The sequence below is a fragment of the Periplaneta americana genome, chromosome 14 (genome assembly GCF_040183065.1).
Source record: "Periplaneta americana isolate PAMFEO1 chromosome 14, P.americana_PAMFEO1_priV1, whole genome shotgun sequence".
NCBI lineage: Eukaryota > Metazoa > Arthropoda > Insecta > Blattodea > Blattidae > Periplaneta > Periplaneta americana.
The window spans coordinates 89,150,042-89,172,591 of NC_091130.1; the positions used below are offsets into that span (position 1 = coordinate 89,150,042).

A 22,550-nucleotide genomic window follows, 5' to 3' on the forward strand; every position below is an offset into this window, starting at 1 on the left:
TGATGCTACAGTAAAATTCATGCATTCATATGAGCACTCTCCATCATTTTATTGGCCTGACAATGACAGTTGTGAAGTTCCATTTTCAAACATGTTGTACCAATTTGATGTCAGCACAACCAAAGGAAGGACCTATACTTCAGAACAAGATTCTTACAAGAGAATAGAAGCCAAACTGTCTCAGGTGTAAAAAGTTACATTTTGTTCATATTTTGAGAAATGTTGTGCCTAAACACTTCTATATTTTTCTGCCAAAAAGTAAGTTATTTCCCCATTATACATTTTTTGTCTACAGCAGTAAGCACCTACAGTCAGCTTATGATGGTGAAATTGAAGCTATCAGGGTAGCCTTAACTCAACTGGTATGTCACTGAACTAAATTAAAAAATGTCGTCATTCTGTGCAACTCCAAAGCAGTCATAGAATCTGTAGGTTCCTCAGACCCCGAGTCTTCATCAATCCGAGACTGTCAAAATGCCATACAACTATTACAAGCAAAACACAAAATTGTGGTACTACAGTGCGTCCCGGGCACTGCAACTTATTTGTTGTCAATGAGCAGGCTTATCCCTTGGCAAAGAAAGGTGCTAAAATTTTACAAACATCTCCTAAACCAACACCCTTCCAGACAATAACATTGTACGTAAAAGAAGTTGCGCACAACATCCACTCCCATGACATTGTAGAAAAAACATATGACAAACACTGGAGAAGGGACTTTCTATCAATACCTAACAGATCAAGAAGATTGGCAGTCGCACATTTCCACCTTGCAACTGGACATGACTGCTTGACACAGCATCTCCATCACTTAGGTATGTATTTATCGAAATCCAACCTGAACCCTTTGCAACCTTCAAGAAGCGATGAATAGGGATCATCTCCAATGCTGCCCAGCTCTAAAATCACTGATAGAATGTGCCAGATACTGGGAAGTGAGAAGTCTCATGCCTCTGCTTAGTTCTTTAAGGATTTTGTTTAGTTATTTTTTCAGATTTAATTTTAAGCTGTATCAAGTTTTATTGTTTCAATCTTGAGGTTGTGATTAGGTCAAAGATAAGTTATCTATGTACTGTTGTGTGGATAAGCTTCAGGGCTTCTACCGTGTTGTCTTGGTGTTATTGGCTGACGTTTCGACCGCTGTGTTGTGGCCATCTTCAGAGCAGTTGTTGGGTAAGGAAATAGTTTGCCAGTACTTATATATATATATATATATATATAGTAGTCTCGATGGGGGGGAGTACTTGCTGTGATAGGTCGTAGGTTCTCCTTCTGGCATCTGATTGGTCCTACGTGGTCCAATCCGGTTGAGGTCTATATGAAGGGGAGTATTCATATTAAATACTGGCCCTCATAAGCTCCGAAAGAGTGACCTTGATATCGTGCCCGTTGTCCGGATGAAGGGGGGAGGGCGCCGCGTACATGTGGAGACCTGGTTTCTCGTTCCTAAGTATAGGTTGTAGGTTCTTCTTCTGGCATCTGCTTGGTCCTACGTGGTCCAATCGGGTTGGAGTCTGTGTGAAGGGGAGTATTCATATTAAATACTGGCCCTCATAAGGTCCGAAAGAGTGACCTCGATACCAATCCAGTTGGAGTCTGTGTGAAGGGGAGTATTCATATTAAATACTGGCCCTCATAAGGTCCGAAAGAGTGACCTTGATACTGTGTCCGATGTCCGGATGAAGGGCAGCGCCGCGTACATGTGGAGACCTGGCTTCTCGTTCCTAAGTATGATCTTGGATCCTTATACTTAGGAACGAGAAACCAGGTCTCCACATGTACGCGGCGCCCTCCCCCCTTCATCCGGACAACGGGCATGGTATCAAGGTCACTCTTTCGGACCTAATGAGGGCCAGTATTTAATATGAATACTCCCCTTCATACAGACCTCAACTGGATTGGACCACTTAGGACCAATCAGATGCCAGAAGGAGAACCTACAACCTATCACAGCAAGTACTCCCCCCCCATCGAGACTACTATATATATAAGTACTGGCAGACTATTTCCTTATCCAACAACTGCTCTGAAGATGGCCACAACACAGCGGTCGAAACGTCAGCCAATAACACCAAGACAACGCGGTAGAAGCCCTGAAGCTTATCCACACACCATGTACACCAGCCGCGGAGCCTACTCGAACACTTATCTATGTACTGTACCTATCATTCGAATAAATAAGTATATGACATTTTTCGTCTACAGATATAGCACTGTGTTTGCATTACTATACATAATTTTAAGCATTTTTTAAGGTATGGCACTTTGGAAAAAAAAAAATTCCAATAAACACAAAAAAAAAAAATCTTAAAAAAAGGTAAAAGTGTCATAGTAATTTAAATGTGCAAAATTTTATGATTTCTAATATAAATCTGAATTACAAAGCAAACTATACATAATTTTAAGCATTTTCTAAGGTGTGGCACTTTGTAAAAAAATAATAATTTCCAATAAACGCAAAAAAAAAATTCCTAAGAAAGGTAAAAGTGACATAGTAATTTAAATGTGCAAAATTTTATAATTTCCAATATAAATCTGAATTACAAAGTACATTGGAAACTGTAGCGTTATTTGAAATTTTTTCATCTGCTGACATGCGACTATTCATAACAGTATTACTGTTTGCTGCTTCAATGACTTCATGCATTTCATTACAATTTTAAAGAAAGCCATTCATTGAGGTATGTAACAAATATGCAAAGCCTCAGCAAAATTGGAAACCGTGTGTGACATGGTCTGGATGAATTGACATGGAATGACCCTGTTACCACATACCTGAAATTTAAAACCACAAGATAGTTCCAGTATATTTGTTTCCTACACATTCACAATGCTACAATGTATTAGCAATATTTTTATACGGTATGCTTTTTGCTTTCAGTCATGCCTTTTATTTAGTAAAAAAATAAAGGCTAACTGTGCACTTACTTCAACTACTGTATTACTCACATTAACAATGTCTTCTAAGACTGTTACTAGGGAAGGTATCGTTCGAAGTGTTGGTTCCTTAGTGCCTATAATTAATGAAGTGGAGTTCATACCCTAGGAAGTGATAGCTTCTGAAAATTGAAATAATTAGGCCTATTCAAAATAAGTCTAAAATTATGTTATAAATCTATAAATATGTTACACAAAAGGAAGACATACACCCTAGTTAGTTTTAGTACTGAATCAGCATAGTTCCAGCTACTGGCGTAGCTCATTTGGCTGATCTTACCTGCTAATTTGGAGTTGCGCTCGGGCATGGCTTCAATTCCCGCTTGAGCTGGTTACCTGGTTGGGTTTTATCCGAGGTTTCCCCCAACTGTAAGGCGAATGGCAGGTAATCTATGGCGAATCCTCGACCTCAGCTCACAAATACCATCTCGCTATAACCAATTCCATCGACACTAAATAATCCAGTAGTTGATACAGTGTCGTGAAATAACTAAAAGAAAGCATAATTCCGTATGTACTAGGTATATTATAAAGCATATTAACTGCTACTGAGTAAGACAGTGAATTGGGCTGAATAATTGAAAGTGTATACTGCCATAGTCCAGTGAAGTTAAATGGATAGTGAGAGTTTCCCTGATTCAAGTGAAGTTGTGAAAGGACTTAAAATTATGTTTATTGTTTGCTTAGGCTCTGTGTAACATTGTACATTGCTAGTGCACTTAATATACTCGTAGTTTTATGGATAAACATATTCTGCATGATTAGTGTGCATTTCATACGTCCATATGCTGCATAAAAATCATATGTACTCTTGAGAGGAACATTTGAGATGATGATGTCTAGGATCCGTTCACCTATGTTATCTAATTTTGATGGGTCGCCAATTCCTCCATCTGCTTTATCTTTCTAATTTGTCATTAGTGGAATCCCTTTTTGCTTTTCGCTTCAAGTTTTTGTATGCTGTTTTCAGATTGACTTAGTTTAGGGTGACCAGACATCCTGTTTTTAACGGGATTGTCTCTTTTTTCAATCTCTTGTCCCCTGTCCTGACAAAATGTATGCTCGGGATGTCAAATGTCCTGTTTTTTAAAAATGGCGTCCCATTTCCCTAAATTATTGTTAAAATATTTATTTTTATTTTAGTCAAGTGAATTATGTGAAGAACATATATGGAGCAAAAATTGAACATTGAAAAGAGTTTGATGTTAAAATTACAGAGAGGTGGACTGAAACATTACAAATTATGAAAAACAAAAACATTAATTTTACAAACATAATTCACATAGTACGTTTTGTGTTAGGAATACCTAGCACCAATGCATCATCAGAAAGAGTGTTTTCATTGATGAATTCAGTTTGGTCTGAAGAAAGGAATCAGTTTTCAGTTAAAATCATAAAGGCCATGTTAATCACAAAATGTAATTTCAAAAATGTGTCTTGCATGGACTTCTATAGTTTCCTGAAGGAAAGGCCAACACTTCTAGAGCAAATTCACTCATCAAGGAAATATGATGCTGATTATGCAGTTAATCTTCATGGAAAAGTTAAAATAGTTAAAAGGTAATACAAAGCAGAAATGTTTGTTATCAAATAAGTTCAGAATACAGTGGCATGGATATGATGTAAGGTCCAATTAACCTGAAGTATTTTTAAACAGATAAGTTTACCTAATTAATCCAGACGAGTTGATAAGAAATTGTCAACAATACTTTTAACCAAATATCTATGCTATTTTATTATGTAGTTACATAATTATTATAGCCTAGTTACTATAAGCAATGTAGTATTTATTATTTTAAAATAAAAGTGGACCTTATTGCTCACTGATATCTAAACACAAGTAACAACGAATGTTTAGATAAAATGTTGATTTGTGTCAACTTTAATAAGTGTCCCGTTTTTTAGTTTGGAAATCTGGTCACCCTATCTTAGTTCCTCTGTGTAATCCCTGTGCATTAAAATACAATGTTAATGTACAGTTACATATAAATGATGATCAATTTTTTGTCACTTTCATAATTGTGTAAATATGGGTTTGAGATCCTTTAATAAATGCCTTTGTCTCTAAGGGAAATACCATGTCTACATAGTAATTTTTAAAAATCTGATTAATAAAGAGAAATACCATGTCTACATAGTAATTTTAAAAAATCTGATGAATAATGTAATATAATGAAATGAGTGAAAGTCAGGATAGGAGAAGAAATGTCGGAAGAAAGTAAAATTGGGAGAGGAGTACGTCAAGGATGTCCTTTATCACCTACCCTGTTCAACATCTTCTTGGAAGATTAAGTAAAGAACTGTTTTCAGAACATGGGAAGAGTGATGGTAGGAGGAAGAAGAATAAAGTGCATAAGATTTGCTGATATAGCGTTAGCAGAAGAGAAAATGAAACTAAAGGATATTCTGTTGGAGCTAAATGACAGCTGTGAGCAGTATGGGATGAAGATAAATGCAAATAAGACGAAGACCATGGTCATAGGAAGAAAAATAGAGAAGGTAAACTTGAGAATTCTAAGTGAGGCAGTAGAGCAAGTGGACAGCTTCAAATACTTTGGGTGTACTATAAGCAGTAACATGAGCTGCTGCCAGGAAATCAAAAGGATGTTAACAATGGCCAAGGAAGTTTTAATAGTAAAAGGAGCATCTTTTGCGGACCTCTGGAAAGAAAACTAAGGAAGAGACCAGTGAAGTGCTGTGTGTGGAATGTGATATTGTATGGGATAGAAACATGGATATTATGACGAAGTGAAGCGAATAGAAGCATTTGAAATGTGGATATGGAGAAGAATGGAACTTGTGAAGTGGACAGACAGAATAAGAAATGAACTGTGCTGGAAAGAGTGGGTGAAGAAAGAATGATGCTAAACTGATGAGGAAGAGGAAAATAAATTGGTTGGGTCACTGGCTGAGAAGAAACTGCCTACTGAAGAATGCACTGGAAGGAATGGTGAACGGAAGAAGGTATCAGGTGATAGACGACATTAAGATATATGGATCATATGAGAAACAAAGAGGAAGGCAGAAAATAGGAAAGACTGGAGAAAGCTGGGTTTGCAGTGAAAGACCTGCCCTTGGGCAGAACACTAAATGAATGAATGTAATATAAAATTCACATAAAATTAATTAGTATAAATCCAATATCTGATTGAATAACTAAAAAGTAGGTAGACCTACTGTGGGGAGCTCACAAGATCAGGCCTGGTAGGAATGTGGAATATGCCAATCCTACACACAGGCAACATCCAGCGTAATACCATCTTGCTCGTAGAAAGCAACATAATGACACATTACTAACTACATTACAGTAACTAACCAATGTGAAAACATTTGATCAACTTTTAAAATATAAACTAACAGTTTCAACTTATACAACATACCAACGCAGAGCTAGTCTCAAACTAGTTGATATTTTCAGCCACTGTATAATTAAACATCATGTGGCGACAGTGTTGTCATCTGTTTAGTGTCATAAGGATCAAACTCATAACATCTCTGGTCAGTTCTAGGAAGAGTGGTGCTCCATTCATCAATACCTCCCTGCACCTCACCAAATTAAAATACACCTTGCAGAGACTTTCTTGTCAGCTCCCCACAGTAGGCCTACAGCTGTGATTTCGTCTACCTGTACAATATTCATTAGACTGTGCCTATACTAATTGTATATTTTTAGTGACGTATCCTCCAACTGTAAAGCTTGTATATATTTTGTCAAATTGACATTACTATAACATCAGTTCCACAATCCTACAGCAAAATAAATGAATACATACAAATAAATAATTTCAGGAAGATGACCAAATTCTTCTGCAATTTTCTGTCAAGTTGCATCCTTTTGCTTTTAGAGAAACACCATCCGTCGTCTTACTTTCTACTATATATTATGTTTATACATATCTACAAGGTCGATGAGCATTTCCACTTAATATTTGGCTAAGTTTGGTGGTCTTGCTCGATTTCCTTCCATAATAGAGGCTAAATTTATTATGAAATGGAAACAAAACAGAAGAACTGATGTTTGGTTTACACAAATTCGGCAGATAAAAGAATAATGCATTTAATCACTGCCACCAGAATATTACGTTTAAATTGCTGAGAAAATAATAATAACAACAAGATAACCGCCTGTTAAGTAACTACGGTAAAGAACTCATGATAAATAATGGTTAGCTATTAAGGCATTTCAAACGAGATTGAACATCTGGGCATTAATATGGCAAATAGATCATGAATTAATTAACTTTTATTGTACAAGGAACTACTATGATAAATATCCCATTGATGGCTTTACTACACTTATCCACTATCAATTGTCTTGCTACACCTATGTTAAATGGATTCACAACACTACTCCATTTAGTATTCTATTAATCTTATTGAGGTAAGTTAAATTGCCACATTTTTATTAAAACAGTTTTTCGTACTTGCAATGAAATGTGCAGACATACGTAATGTCATATAGGCCTATTACTTCAACTTCTTGATCAGGAAAACAGTGACTCTTCCTTGGATTCTACCAAATGTTGAATAGTGTAGATCAGACGTGCTCAAAATGGTAAAAGCTGGGGAGATTCAAAGAAATGCATTTCGCAACACACAGTTAACTTGCATCTATACTAAAAGCCCGGTTATGAACCGACTAAACAGGAAGTAGTTGGCAGAGCGAGAGGAAAGTGCGGGTTAGAGGGGTAGCCTGTGCAGTGATGACACGTTGAGTATGGCGGGGCAGAGGGGGGAAGGAGAATGGAGCTTTTCATTGGACCTCACGTGAAAATGTCTGCTAACGAAAATCTAGCAACGGAATCACGGAGACAGTGGAGCCAAACTTCCCAGACCATTTGCAGTACCACATGCATTACGAGTCGCATTTTGTACCAGCGTCATTAGTTCGTGTTTTCTTAAAAACAGTAATTTTAATTACTAATATTGTCGATAGTGTTATCGAGAACTGTAGACAGTAGTTATTTTAAACATATCGGTGACAAACGCTGAATACACTTTGAATCTCGCGCCACTATGTGGCAACAGAGCTCAGAAAGATAGGAACAGAACGTTGCTTCCGGTTTAGTCGGTTCATAACCTGGCTTTTAGTATAGGATGGAAGGCGATTTCATGAAAGAAATAAAGCAGCGACGGACCATAGTGTTTTGCTGATGGAAGTTTATGTATTTAGTTACTAAGATGGCCATAAATACAACAAAGTTATACTATGAAACATTTCATTGCATTAAGGTGTGTCTCCACTATTAAACATTTAACAACAACATGTTAAATGTTAAATTGTTTACCGTTAACATCCCAACATGTCGATTGAACATGTTAATGCTAATTTCATTTAACACTTTGTCCACACTGTTAAACATGTTAAACTTGACTTTATTTGCGTAGTCCACCATAAACAGTCTATGAGATTTCAATGTAGATAATGTTTTATTTTCAAACCTTGGACAATGAACTCAGATGATGATCTGACTTTTCTAATTGCCTCTATTGCTTGTTACAAGGCTTTGAAAAGGAAGAAAATGAGAATGTGGATGTGGAAATATCTTAGTAAAAGACACTATGCAGGATACATTCTAAATGAGCTTAAAGTTGAATACGGTATCGATTTGGATTAAAAAACTTGCTGAGAATGTCAGAACACGATTTTAATATAGTGCTGCAAAAATACTTCCTGTTACATCAAAGAAATACACAATTTAAGAGCAGCCATTTCATCTCAATTAAAAAAATTACAGCACGATTGATTATCATAGGACCTACGACATGATAGATGTTAAAGGAGTGGGTAATATCGTATAATTATTCTTTCCGAAGTTTTACGAACGTTAACATATATCACCAAATACGACCATTACTGACGTCAACATAGCATTAACGTTTAGCGTATGACGAGAGTGCGAAAACTCTCTATTGTATTCTCGAGAACAATTAAATAATAATTCCAGTTCTCTAAAACAGTTTGCCTTCTTAGTTTTGCCCGTGTAGTCTTTCGCAGACATATCCCACAAAAAAGGCCTTTCCATCCGTGCATTAATTTTATTCTAATGTATTTTCTTTCGTCCACTCCATTACTTCGAACAACTTACAGCCAACACCAAGGACCAATGATAGTATAAAAATGATCAAGATACACGCCACAAAATTGGAACTTACAGTTGTTGTTATGGAAACTGTACAAACTTTGCCGAACTGTACCGACGCTGCACGAGCAAATGAATTGACTTGACATGTTTTCCATTTCTGCTGGAAAACACGCCAACATGTTAAAAGTTAAATTCAACATACTTAGTTAACATGTTAAGTCAATTGAGACTTGAAATGTCCATATACATGTTATATTTAACATGTTGTTGTTAAATGTTTGATAGTGGAGACGCGCCTTTAGTGTTAAGATGTATTATTAAAAAAGTTAATGCTTGTTCGAAAGTAAAACATATTTAGTGTAGTGAACTAAGTTATAAACCTTTATGAAATTAATAACCATATGGCAACGCTACTTTTGAAGTACTATTTACAAAAACAAAAACCATTCATTTTTACATTCAAACATTTTAAATACTTGCATGAAAATGATATAGCCTACTTTATTCTTCAGTATAAACCCGTAAATTTTTAACCGAAACAAAACAATTTATGTTTATGATATGTTCACTGACTTGTAAATGCATTAGCATAACTGATAATTATAGCCATGTGGTAAATAGCCTAACATACAGTGCCAGATTTATGCCTAGGCAACCTGGAGCGGCATTTTTTCTCTCCCTCTTTTTTTATTTACTTTTTTTCCATTTTCATTTTACAATGGAATTTGTTTTTAAAACACTTGTTGATAAATCTTTTCTGCAGTTTGTTCTTGAACCTTTGTGGAAGTCAGAAGTCACATTGTCGCTGTCACAGTGAGAGTAAAAGGAAAGTATGCAGCTGCATAATTATATTGTAATACTGGTATCATGTTATTATACTATGAAACTGCTTAAATTTAACTGCTTGTATAAACAAGAGTGCATTGTTAAACATCATATTGGATGTGTGTATCTTATTTATCGCTGTGAATAATAACACAAATCACAGTTTCATTTCCAGTATACTGGGTGGTGCAAATAAAAGCAGCCCGTCTCCCGTTTGAATGCGAATGCGATATTTTGACTGTTGAGATTTCATTATCGTATTCTACTGTTTCGTATCATAATGAAATGACTAAACAGCTACAACAACGGACAATTTTATACAATAGTCGATTGTTGGCATTCTTTCTATCAGTATTTCATCAGTCATCAGTTTAATTACATGTGTCTGTTCGCATTCTGCAGAATGACTTACTCAATACAAGAAAAAGTGGAAATTGTTGAAGCATATGTGAGAACAGGTTCGATTAAGGAAACCCGAGAAATTTTCAGGACAAGTTTCCGGAAAGAGGACAACTGGCAAAGAGAGCAATACAGGGTTTGGTTAAAAAGTGGCACACTAGAGATCTGTGCAAGTGTGTCTGAACATGATTGGTAGGCTGCGAATTTATATGCATGCAAATATGCTCAAAAAATTAAGAAATTATGCATTAAAACTTGAAAATATACAGTCAAAAGTATTTTATTTTACAACAATAAAGTAATGACTCAATAATTTTCGTCCATATATTGGAGGATCTAAATTTGCATTAACATTAAACTTAATTGCTTATTGATATACAACAGCGTTTCTCAAATTATGGTCCGCGGGGTCTGCCCTTGTGGTTCTTCAAAAAAGACAGAAGAAAAAATAAAATTCAAACGAATTGCTTATCACATTATAGCTGAAAATCTCAGTCTGAAAATGACACATGGTAATCGTCTTTCACTTTGTCTCCCAATACTGACATTTTATGAAATTTATTACCCTACGTGTCTACCGACTTCTCACTCTATTCTCACCAACAAAAGAGGAATTTAAAGCACTATGAACGTGGTATTTCTCGCCATCTTTTCCCTGCACATCAGCTGATCACATGTGGCTAAGTACATTGGCATATCTTTCAGATGTATTCTCAGAACTAAACGAACTAAATCTCTCTCTACAAGGTAATTCTTTGACTGTTCTCAATGCGCATGAGAAAATAAAGATGTTCGAGAGGAAATTTGGTTTGCGGGTCAGTTCCATAAAACAGAGGATTTTTTTCACTATTTCCAATCCTAGAGTCATTTTTTTTTTTTTGGTTAAAAATGATTTCGTTATTGGAAAAGAATTGTGCAATGACATATGTTCGCATCTCGAAACTCTGAGGTCACAATTAAAAATTATTTTCCAAGTAAATATGACGAATTTTCATGGGTTCGTGATCCCTTTCATTGTGATATTGAAAATATCGGTGTTGGACCCCGGACTCATTTCACCGGCATTATCACCTTCATTTCATTCAGACGCTAAATAACCTAGATGTTGATACAGTGTCGTAAAATAACCCAATTAAAAAACCATGAAACACACGAACCGAATAATTGCATGGAAAGTTGGCAGTCAGTTTGAATTTTGCTATAAAAATATAAATCAATTCATTCTATTGTTGAAAGGAAATACTGTCAGCCTGCAATAGTTTTAAAGAGGTGAAAAAAACGAGTGCTGCTTAACAATGTAGTCTGTGCTAATGAAGTAGACAGTGTCGAGTGAGACGGGGAAAGAGAGTATCGTTTTTTCGCAGTTTATATTTTTACAGAATAAAATATTTATTTTTGTATTAAGTTAGTATAAATATGCAAATATATGCTGTAAAAGTATAAACATGCCAAATATGCACAATAAAATTATGCATACTAATTCCAAACAACGAGAAAGTTGTTTATGTTTTGTCTGCATATCGTCAAGTTTAAGGAAAAGAACATGCAAATATGCAAAATCAGCAGCCTTGATTAGACATGCGAAACTGTTTTTGATAGGGAGTCTTTCAACATCTTCTACGAAAGGTGAGTTCTTTTCAGCACTTTGCTTCTGTATTTACACTATGCTTACACAGGCTACTTTTATCAGCGCCACTCTGTATATCGCCAACAGTACTATTTAATCACTTTCCAGCATGTGCACTATATAATTCGATAATGAAAGGTTTATTTCGCAAAGAGTTGGAGATTATTTTTCAATATGCTTTATACTTCCTATCGAAGTAAGAAATACTCGTAATAATTGTACCACCAACAACCAATGCTTAAAAATAAATCACAGGCTGGCTTTCACAGATCAGTTTTGTTTCAACAATGAATGAGTCTGAATATGTTTCTTTGCATCGAGTCTGATGTGCTTCGTCAGATCGACTTTGATGACATAACAATACTTTCTGTGTGAAGGAAGTGCGAAGGAATCTTTATAATTCACAAATAAGATGCATGTATTTTGATTCCAGTAATTTTTCTGAATTGTAACATTTCATTTAAAACTAATTTAAGCTAAACATGACCTATATTAGCTGCTTATGAATTGTTTGTGAGAGTTGGGGGGGGGGGGGGAGTGGCAAATTTTAGCACTGCCTAGGGGCAGCACTATACCTAAATTCTGACAGCGTTATCACCTGGATGCACTCCTACCTCACTGGCCACTAGCAGCATGTTGTCTTCAATAATCGGTTCTCCTCCTGGTAGACAGTAGAGTCAGGATTTCCTCAGGGTTCGGTATTAGGTCTATTGCTTTTCTGTCTCTATATTAACAATATCGCTAAGTCATTTAAGCATTATAGATATCACATTTATGGAGATGATGTTCAATTATACATTTCCGCCAGTCCTGATAGACTAAATGACTGTATATATAGATTCAATAAAGATCTCGAATCTGTTTCATCTTGGTCTCAACAATTCGGACTTAACTTAAATATAGATAAATCACAGGCTATCTTATTTTCGAATAAAAGATTAATCCGCGATATTAATAAGCTGAACCTTCCTCCTGTGACTCTGAATAAAGCGATCATTCCATTCAGTTCAACTGTAAAAAATCTGGGAGTTCATTTTGAATCTAACCTTACCTGGAACATGCATATCAAACACACATGCAAGAAAGTATTTTCCACTCTTCATTCATTAAAAAAATTGTACCACTATCCAGCTAAATTAAAGCAGACGCTTGTACAGACTCTTATTATGCCACATTTCGATTATTGTGACGCTATATTCAGTGATCTCAGGAGGGATTTATCCCATAAACTGCAACGTGTTCATAATGCGTGTGTTCGCTTCATTTGTAATGTCCGCTACTACGATCACATTTCGCCTTCTTTCGATAAATTATTGTGGCTCAGGTTAAATGAGAGGAGAAAGTTACATTCCCTTTCTCTCTTATACCGAATTTTGCACACCTCTGCTCCCTCTTACTTATTTGTCCAATTCCACAATCTTTCTCGTTATCATAACTTAAATACTTGGTCAGAATATGATAACATGCTAGAAATACCACCCCACACATCATCTCTTTATTCTTCATCTTTCACTGTTGCTACTTTTCGTCACTGGAATTCTCTGCTGCCTGAAGTCAAGGGCTGCTGAACTTTAATTTCTTTTAAACATAAATTAGAAAAATATCTTATGATGAGTTGCCAGACCTAACGCGTTGCAAATATTTAATGCAATATATTCCACTGTACTTATTTTTATTTTTTGTTTCTTATTTTTACTGTGTAATCATGTAAATCGTGTTTATTTATCACTTAACATCAATATGTATCCTACTGTTGTTTTTTTTATTATTATTATTATTATTATTATTATTATTATTATTATTATTATTATTATTATTATTAGTCTATTTTTTTATTGTGTACATTTTATTCAATTGTCAGTTTCTGGTTTAATTATGTGAATACTACTTACTTGTAATCTAATATTAATATGTATTCCAATATGTATATTTTTATTTTTACTGTGTACATTTTTTTTATTGCCTTACCGGCTCCTGTTTTTGTGTGATTCGTATTTGATTCTAACAACATTAATATGTATTCCACTATGTTTATTTTTATTTTACGAGGTAAATTTTTATGTAACTATCTCTTTTGATCTCATTATGTACCCAAATCATATCAGTATGTAATTACTTAATTTCGATCCAGTTGTATGTTCAACTATGTAAGCAAGTTTTAATCCTGGTTAAGTGTAAGAGAATGCCTTATGACCTTAACTCTGCCAGATTAAATAAAGCCATTATTATTATTATTGTTATTATTATTATTATTATTATTATTATTATTATTATTAAATTCGGCCCTGGTAACATATAATAGTTTCTGAAAATGAAAATGTTTAATGGCTCCAAAATGTCATTTTCAGTTTATTCTTTTTACTTTTTACCGTCATTTTTTTTCTTTTTCATTGTCATGTTTTCTTCATTTTCTTTCGCGCAGCTTCTGTGACTAAAATTTATAGATTCAAAATTAGGTGTTATGTCACTTACAGCAATACGCAGTTGTGCAAGAAATGATTTGAACTTACCTTCTAATTGTGACTATATAAAATGATCGACCATGTAATCTCACCTTAAAATTAGTTCTATACATTCCATGTATAAATTTAGAACAAGTGAGAATTGAATGTTACCCTCATGCTCGTGACAAAAGAACGTTTCTTCCCACTCAGAAATAAATTTCCTTTTCTTGGACACTGGTCCAGATAAACACGTCTTCGATACTGACATTGCTAACAACAGTAAGGTAAATGCCACCACTGCCTTGAGTAGCCTACTCACCCTCTGTTGCACGAAGGGGGTGGAAGGAGATATATACTACGTTAGTATTACGTAGTATACTCCTTTCTCCTTCCAGGGATTGGCTTTAAAACTCCACTTTTGAACACCTTTGGTGTAGGTGATGGTACAGCTCCTTGAGGAACACCTGCATTACTGAAGTTTTCTGAAGGAAAAAATGTCCGTTATTTTTATTTTGAAAGTTCTGTCTGTTAGAAAGCTGTGTATTATGTGTACATAATTATCTGGTATATCTGTCATTATTAATTTCATTAGTAACCCTTGAGTCCAGACAGTGTCAAATGCTTTTTCGCTGTCAAGAAAAACACATACAGTATGTTTAAAATAAGTCATATTTGTATGTATTTACATAAGCAATAGAATTGATGGGTAGTAAGTACTATGATGTGCTCGAAGTCCGAACTGTTCCTTTTGCATGAAGTGATTATTATATTTATATATATAAGTTTCAGAATTATCTTTTCAAGAACTTTAGTCATTATATTAAGTAGAGTAATTAGCCTTAAGTTATTAGGATATAATGGGGTTTTTTTTTTCAGGTTTAAGTACTGAAATGATGATACTCTTTTTCCACTCGAGATAGAGAATTTAAACGAAGATGGGCATTAAAATTTTACAAAGAAGAGTTAAAGCTTGTTTCGGAAGATATGGTTTCTTATGAAATCTGGACCTGGAGTTTTCATGGAGTGAAGGTGTTTTTTAATTACGTTATGGATTTCTGATGAGATTATATCCTGCTGAATTAATTATTGGTTGTTTATTAAAGTATTCTTTTAAGACTGTTTAGATGTCTCTGGTAAGATAATTGTTGTTTCTTGAGAGATTGTGGATTTGAAATCTTGACTGTAATGTGTTGGCTATAATATTTGCTTTATCTTCATCATTATAAAATAGTTTGGATCTTTTAATGCATGTTTTGCAACAGCAGTTTCCTTTCCTATTAAATTTCGACTGATTTTCCAGAGTTTTGAAGGATTTGATTGATAAAATAGAGTTTTCTCGTCGAAGCAATAGTTGTTTAATCAACTGTCCAAAGACAGATCTAAATCTCACAAGTGATGCCAAGAAGACACCACTTATGAGACAACTAGGCCAAGAGATAATGGAATAGGGTGGAGTGGTCCAATCTAATTCGCAATAGAAGGTTTTTAATTTTTCGTTGTACTTTGTTTAATTCTGATTTATCTTCTCTGAATCTACATCTCTGCCATCTTCGTCTAAGTGTTTGATTACTAGTTAAATGTTTCAAGTTCCACATTGTAGGATAATACAGGTGGATGATTCTAGTAAAGCATTTTTATTGTTAGTGAAAATGTCTATAGCCATATATATCAAATTTTGTTTGTATTGATGGATTTCCTGGTAATTAGTTCTAATGCTTTTATATAGATTCCAGTCCATAACTCATGATACAATCATGAGTTTCATTTGTGGAAATTAGTGATACTGGATTATGATCAGAGTTTAAATCAGTTGTTTTTTTTTCTCATTGTTGGTAACTCTATAGCATGTATTAGATGCTTTATGGTTGTGCTAACAGATTGAGTTATTTGTCAACAATGTGATGCTGAAACATGTGTTCAGGTTACTGCCCAGCGACAGTCTTGATGTATTTTATAAGAGCATAATTGTGTTGATTACTGTGAATATGAAGGACTTTTCCTCTATTGTTTTGAGTTGTTGATTGCCAACTTTGGTGTTAGCATTTAAATCCCCAGAAGTGATGAATCCCCAGAAGTGTACGAGATTGTCCAGATCTGACATGAGGAGGACTTTAGCAGGTTGTTTATGTTGTTGTTTTCTAATGCCAGGCATTTGATAATAAAGTCATTTGACCTCTTGCACTCCAATATTTTTCAAAGATATTGTCATGGTTAGTCACTGACGCACAGATTTTGAGGTGTTCCGAATCCATTTCTTGATTTGAGTTGCACAATGGACAGTTAGGAGACTGATATATTCCAATTCTATGCAGATGCTTGGCCAAACAGTCATAGCCTGTTGCCAATCTAAATGCAGCTACAGATGATTTGTGTGGTAAATCGGGAATCAACTGTGGATTACGATGCAGAGAGTTTAATTTTTTCCCTTGGGATTGTGTTATCAAATTTTGTTTGTTGAAGTCTAAGTATGTAGATTGAATAAATCTTTTCACAAAGTAATACGTAGATTTAGTAACAGGTCTGTAAGTAGCAGTGCTGCCCTTCTTTGCTAAAGCATCCGCATTCTCGTTTCCCAGGATTCCACAATGAGATGGTATCCATTGGAATACAATTCTTTTATTGAGTGTTACTAATTGAGAGAGCATTTTAGTTATTTCTGCTGTTTGAGATGAAGGTGTGTGTCTAGAGACTATTGATAGAATAGCTGCTTTGGAGTCTGATAATATAACTGCATTTTTAAATTTACTGATGTGGCATAGAAGATTCCTGAGACTTTCACTTATTGCAATGATTTCTCCATCAAAACTTGTTGTTCCATATCCAAGAGACCTATAAAGTGAGAAGAGACAGCACGTAACACCTGCACCAGCACCTTGTTCCCTGGAGATCAAGGATCCATCGGTGTATAAATGAAGCCAATTTTGTGGAGGGTACCTAATATTAATTGTCTCTAAAGACAGTTGTTTCATTATTTCAGTGTTTACTTCTGATTTCAGTATTTCTTGTGTTAAATTTAGATTATACTCTATATTTAATAGAGTTAAAGGGTTTGGTTTAATTTGTAAGTTTCTTTTAAATTTGGGACGTTGATTTTCTGTTTTAATTCTTGAACCATGGATATGAAACTTTTTTGAGTTTTTAATCTACAGAGAGGACTGTATGAATGCCAATTATTTCTTGGTAATCTGATAAGTTTTTCATATTTAATCAGTGCTTTTTCTTCTATTGTCATTTTGATGCTATTAATATTAGTGAGGAATCTATTGGAGTTGTTTTGATTCCACCAGTAATGAGCCTGAGAGCTTGGTTTTGAACACGTTTTATTTCGTTTATGAAAGGTGAAGTAATTAAAATTTCTCCGCAGTACATCAGCACTGGTTGTATAAACATTTTGTGTGCAGTGTTCAAAATATTTCTAGAGCCAGTCTTTCCTGCCAGTCTTTTCAGAAGGAAGAATCTTTTATGAGCTTTTTCAGAAATATATTTCAAATGGTTGTTCTATGTTAACTTACTGTCGAAAATAACTCCAAGACATCTTTTGGAGCACTTCATTTGGAACTCTGTCCCTCAGTGATAAGCTTAGTATCCTTCTCAGGATTTTCCTTTGGTATATTTGGAGATTGTTACGAAGTTTGGCAGTGAGAGACCATGTCTGACACTGATACAACAGTACAGGAGTTACGCAGGTCTCCAGTATTTCTATTCTGAGCTTTTTGCTGAGCTTTTTCTCCAGTATGATGAACTTGAGAGTCCAGAATACCTTTCACGTGAGAGAAATCCTTTGTTTTATTTCCTTCTCTGTCTACTGGTGAAAGGAGACTAGCTGGCCTAGGTATTTGTATTCAGATACATATTGCAGTTCTTCACCATCAATTGTTATTGGTGACTCCAGCCCCATTACTTGTCTTGGTCATATTCATTAGGAGGCCTGCTGTTCTGCTGACATCGCATAATTCTTGCAGCATTGACTGCAGTTCTCTGAGTAATTTGGCGAACAATACGACGTCATCAGCGAACCATAGATTATTTAATCTGCTGCCGTTGTTGTTTATTCCACAATTCCTGTTTCAGTTCAGTTTGCGAAAAATTTTTTCCAATACACTTGTGAATAATTTTGGGGAAATTGAGTCTCCTTGTCGCACTCCTCTTTTGAGCCTTAATGGTCGTCCTTCGATCTCGGTTTTCACTTTGGCACAGCTTTCATTATACAGTTTGTTTATTATCATGATGTATTTGTTGCCGACTCCCTGCATATGTAGTGCTTGCATTACACTCAGCTGTTTAACCGAGTCAAAGACTTTGCTATAGTGTACGAAGGCCAGGTATACTGTTAAGTGGAATTCTTCAGCCTTTTCCATGATCTGGGTCACGATTTGATGGTGGTCTGCCATGCTGTACCCTGAGCAGAACCCCACTTGTTCAATAGGTTGATTTTCATCCAGGGTTTTCGTTAATCTTCTAGTAATTATTTTCGAAAACAGCTTGTATAAGTTAGACATGGGACTTATTGGCCTACAGTTGTTTAGGTCATCTTTTGTGCCTTTTTTGTGGAGGAGGATTATCATGCTTGATTTCCACTGGTCCAGTATTTCCTCCGTGTCCAGAATTTTGTTGTAGATAATAGTGATTGTCAGTATCAGATGATCTGCGGCTTGCTTCAAGAATTCATTGTGTATGCCATCTTCGTCGGCAGTTTTTCCATTCTTCAGTTCTTCTATTGCCGTCCGGACTTTGTTGGCTAATATGGGAGGAGTGACCTGGCAGGGGTAAGTATTGGATATATGGTTCGTTGCAGGATTCTGGAGTGATCTTATGTATAGGGATTCATAGTATTTTGTGGCTGCTTTGATGATATTATTCCTTGAGGTGATGCGGTTCCTTGATGGGTCTTTGGTTCCTAATATCCATTGTTTGCCTCCATATAACTCTCTTTTTGTCTTTCTGACTGATTTGTAGGATTCGAATATCTGTCGCGTAGAAGGTACTCGGTGGTTTTGGACGTCTTTTCGTATTTCTCTCTTTGTTAGCTTATCTATCCTGGCGTATTTTTCTTTATTTCTTTCTGAGTCATCTCTGATGAGGTACAGCTCCGATCTACATTTGATTAGTGTTATGGTTTCCTGGCTTAGCTTTCCCTTGTGCTTCTTTGCCTTGTCTGCCTTTTGAGTGTCTTCGTATGATTGGAGTATGCAGTGCTCTAATGAGTCATATAGTTTTTGTGGCCTTTTTTCTGTGCTGAAGTCCGTCTGTGCCATCCGATTCTGCATTTGCATTTTGTACTCTTCATTGTCTAACATTTCTGTGCTTGGTTTTTAATGTTTCTTCCATTGTCGTCTTTTCTAATTTCAGTGTTGCTTTTACCATTCTGTGATCAGTGCTGAATTTTAGATTTGTTATGACCTGAATGTCCCGTATGGAGTTTTGTCTGTTGCTCAGGATGTAGTCAGTTTCGTTCTTTGTGCTGCCGTTGGGCAATCTCCATGTCTATCTGTTTCGGGGATTTTTCCTGAAAAAGGTGTTGGCTATTTTCAATCTGTGCTCTTGTGCAAACTGGACCAATCTGTCCCCTCTGTCATTTCTTCTCCCAAATCCATGTGGTCCGACTGGTTCTTCATCTTCGTGGCTGTGTGGCCCTACTTTGCCATTGAAGTCGTCTATGATTAGGTTCATTGGTGACTTAAACTTTTCTAGTGTATTATCGAGACTCTTGTAGAAGTTTTGTAATTCATCTTCACTGCTTGCTTCTGTAGGGGCGTACACTTGTATAATCGTCACTGGAGAGTTTCTCGTTGCTAATTTTAGGACTGCTAATCTTTCTGATATTCCTGTTAGTTCCATCACCATGTGTTTTAGATCTCTTTTGATAATGAACCCCGCCCTTTTCTGCCCTGGGGTTGTGCCTATGTGAAACAGTAGATCACTATTTTCTTTTTCTATTATTGATTCTCCCGTTCTTCTAACTTCTCTTAGGCCTAGTATGTCGAACTTTATTTCTTTTAAGGTATTGTCCAGTTCTTCCTCCCTGTCGCAAGTTCTAATGGTTTGTGCATTTAGAGTCGCTATTATTGTTTCTGGTTCAGAGTTTCTTTTGTGTTTCCTGGTCTGTGTTTTGTGGTGATTTACATTGCTTGTGGTTGAAGCAGGATCTGCCAGTTTACCCACTGATCATTTATTAGGAGCTTTTGGTAGCTGACTTTCACGATGTTACCTTTCTCTCTTCCTTCTCTCGCTCTAGTTCTGAGTGCTTATTGTATCTCCCTTTCCTGTCTGGTAAGATCGGCATCTATGTAGCAATCTTATACTTTGAATTTGCTTTTGTTCCTCATGACTGCAATTTTGTCGTCCAGTGTTTTGAATTCTACCCTTATGAGACCTCTATCTGATTTGTCTTTACCTATGTATATTGCCTTATTGTATGTATCTTTGCACTCTATCCATTTGAAGATGTTCTTTACTTTGTCATCTGGTGTCTTGCTTGTTTCTTTGTCAAAATATCTGCTTTTAATGACTACATTGTTACTCTTGTCTTTGCATTGTTATACTTTGCTGTATAACATATTTTAATTTCTAAATCAATACTACAACCTACAAAGATGCAGACGTACTGTGCCTTATAGAATGAACTATGTAGTGACCTCATCAACATCAACATGTTCATATGATCACGACACATTTATAATTAGTACACTTGCTTCATGAAAAACTAAACATCATTAGCAATACAGCAGAAGTTATGATTATTCTAGAGTACAGGCAACATAAATATCTTCAAACAATGTGATAAGAGCAATACTTACATATAGACTGCCATCGTATTCCAGCCGACGAAGGTGAACAGATAACTAACACTGCAGACATCTCCTGTGTCCCAACAATGATCTTATTGCAATGACAGTGTTGGCATATATCTTCTGAACCAATAGACACTTCCAAAATTCAAATTCATAATGTAGTATCATTTTTACAACAGTTTAAACAAACATTTGCATGCCGTGATCATATGATCACACATGGCAGTAATGGGTTAAAGACGCATATTAAAATTTCACCAGTTGTGCCATCTTCTCCAGGTGCCTTCTTTGAACTCAAAGCCTTCATCTTATGAATAATTTATCATCCAGTGAATTGGGAAGGGGGGGGGATTGTCCATTTTATTCCTGACATGTTGCTGGTATTCATTGTCAGTTCCTGCTTCATAATTAAGTATAAAGTAGTCCATCATCAGTGCCATTCTTTCTCTAATGTTCATATTCAGGGTCCCATCTACTTTTCGTAGAGTCGTTAACATACTCTACAGCTATTGTTGGACTTGCCAGAGACTATTTTGTACACAAGATTCGATGAGTTTGTTGAAGAAATAAGATTGCAGTATTATTTCCATGAGTTTATCTTTTCATTTCTGATGGTGAGTGGGTGTGTGTGTATGTGCATGTCTCCACACTCACTACAAATTGGAGACATGTTTATATGAACTTGTTTACTCATAATAAACCATAAACACTACCATTCTCTAAAATATTTATTAATCCTCCTGAATAACCTTGTATATAATTATAAATATATACATAATATGAGAAATTGTCTTACATACGCACACACATGGAATTAATATAGTTTTTAATATTTAGTCATAAATACATTTTTCTTTGAGTTTAATATGCAATTATAAGTATATAGGATCATTAACTACGACAGTTTCACAAAAATGTGAGATACAAATATATTAATTGTACCAGTAATGAGTTGACAAGAAATATCCCACTTATAACTCTAAAGATGGAAACAAGATGGTTACTACAATGTACAATGTAGAAATCTTAATGGCAACAATATACTAGTATTCATTTTGTGTGTGTGTGTGTTTTTTTTACATCCGCTAATCATTTTAATTATGTTACTTTCAGATTCTTTAACAGCTGTGTTCAAGTCATATGAAGCCTTGCAATTGATAGTGAGCTTCTGAAAGAATTTCGTGCCTCTTAATACGTAAAAATTTTGTGAAACAGAAATCATAAATATGACAGCGGAAGAGAACCCTGCAATTGGAGACAGCCAAGTGGTACCGTTGACAGAAGAACAGAAACAATTTTTGATAACATGTGAAACAGAGTATTGTCACCGCTATACAGAAGCTGATCCAGAGTTTGTACAATACAAGGATAGTGTGTGCTCTCCTCCCATTGTTGATCCTTGGTATAACAAACCTAGACGCAATTTTGATTGGTCTTCCAG

The 22,550-nt window shown here is 35.5% G+C and overlaps 1 long non-coding RNA gene across 2 annotated transcripts in view; it reads left to right on the plus strand.

The window, feature by feature from the left end:
• LOC138713548 (uncharacterized) overlaps window positions 1-22,340 on the plus strand; it is a 58,849-nt gene extending 36,509 nt beyond the window's left edge. For both annotated transcript variants that reach the window (XR_011335904.1, XR_011335905.1), the window contains one exon: window positions 22,223-22,340. This is a non-coding gene — a long non-coding RNA (uncharacterized lncRNA). The remainder of the gene's footprint in view (window positions 1-22,222) is intronic.
• The last annotated feature ends 210 nt before the right edge of the window (window positions 22,341-22,550 follow it).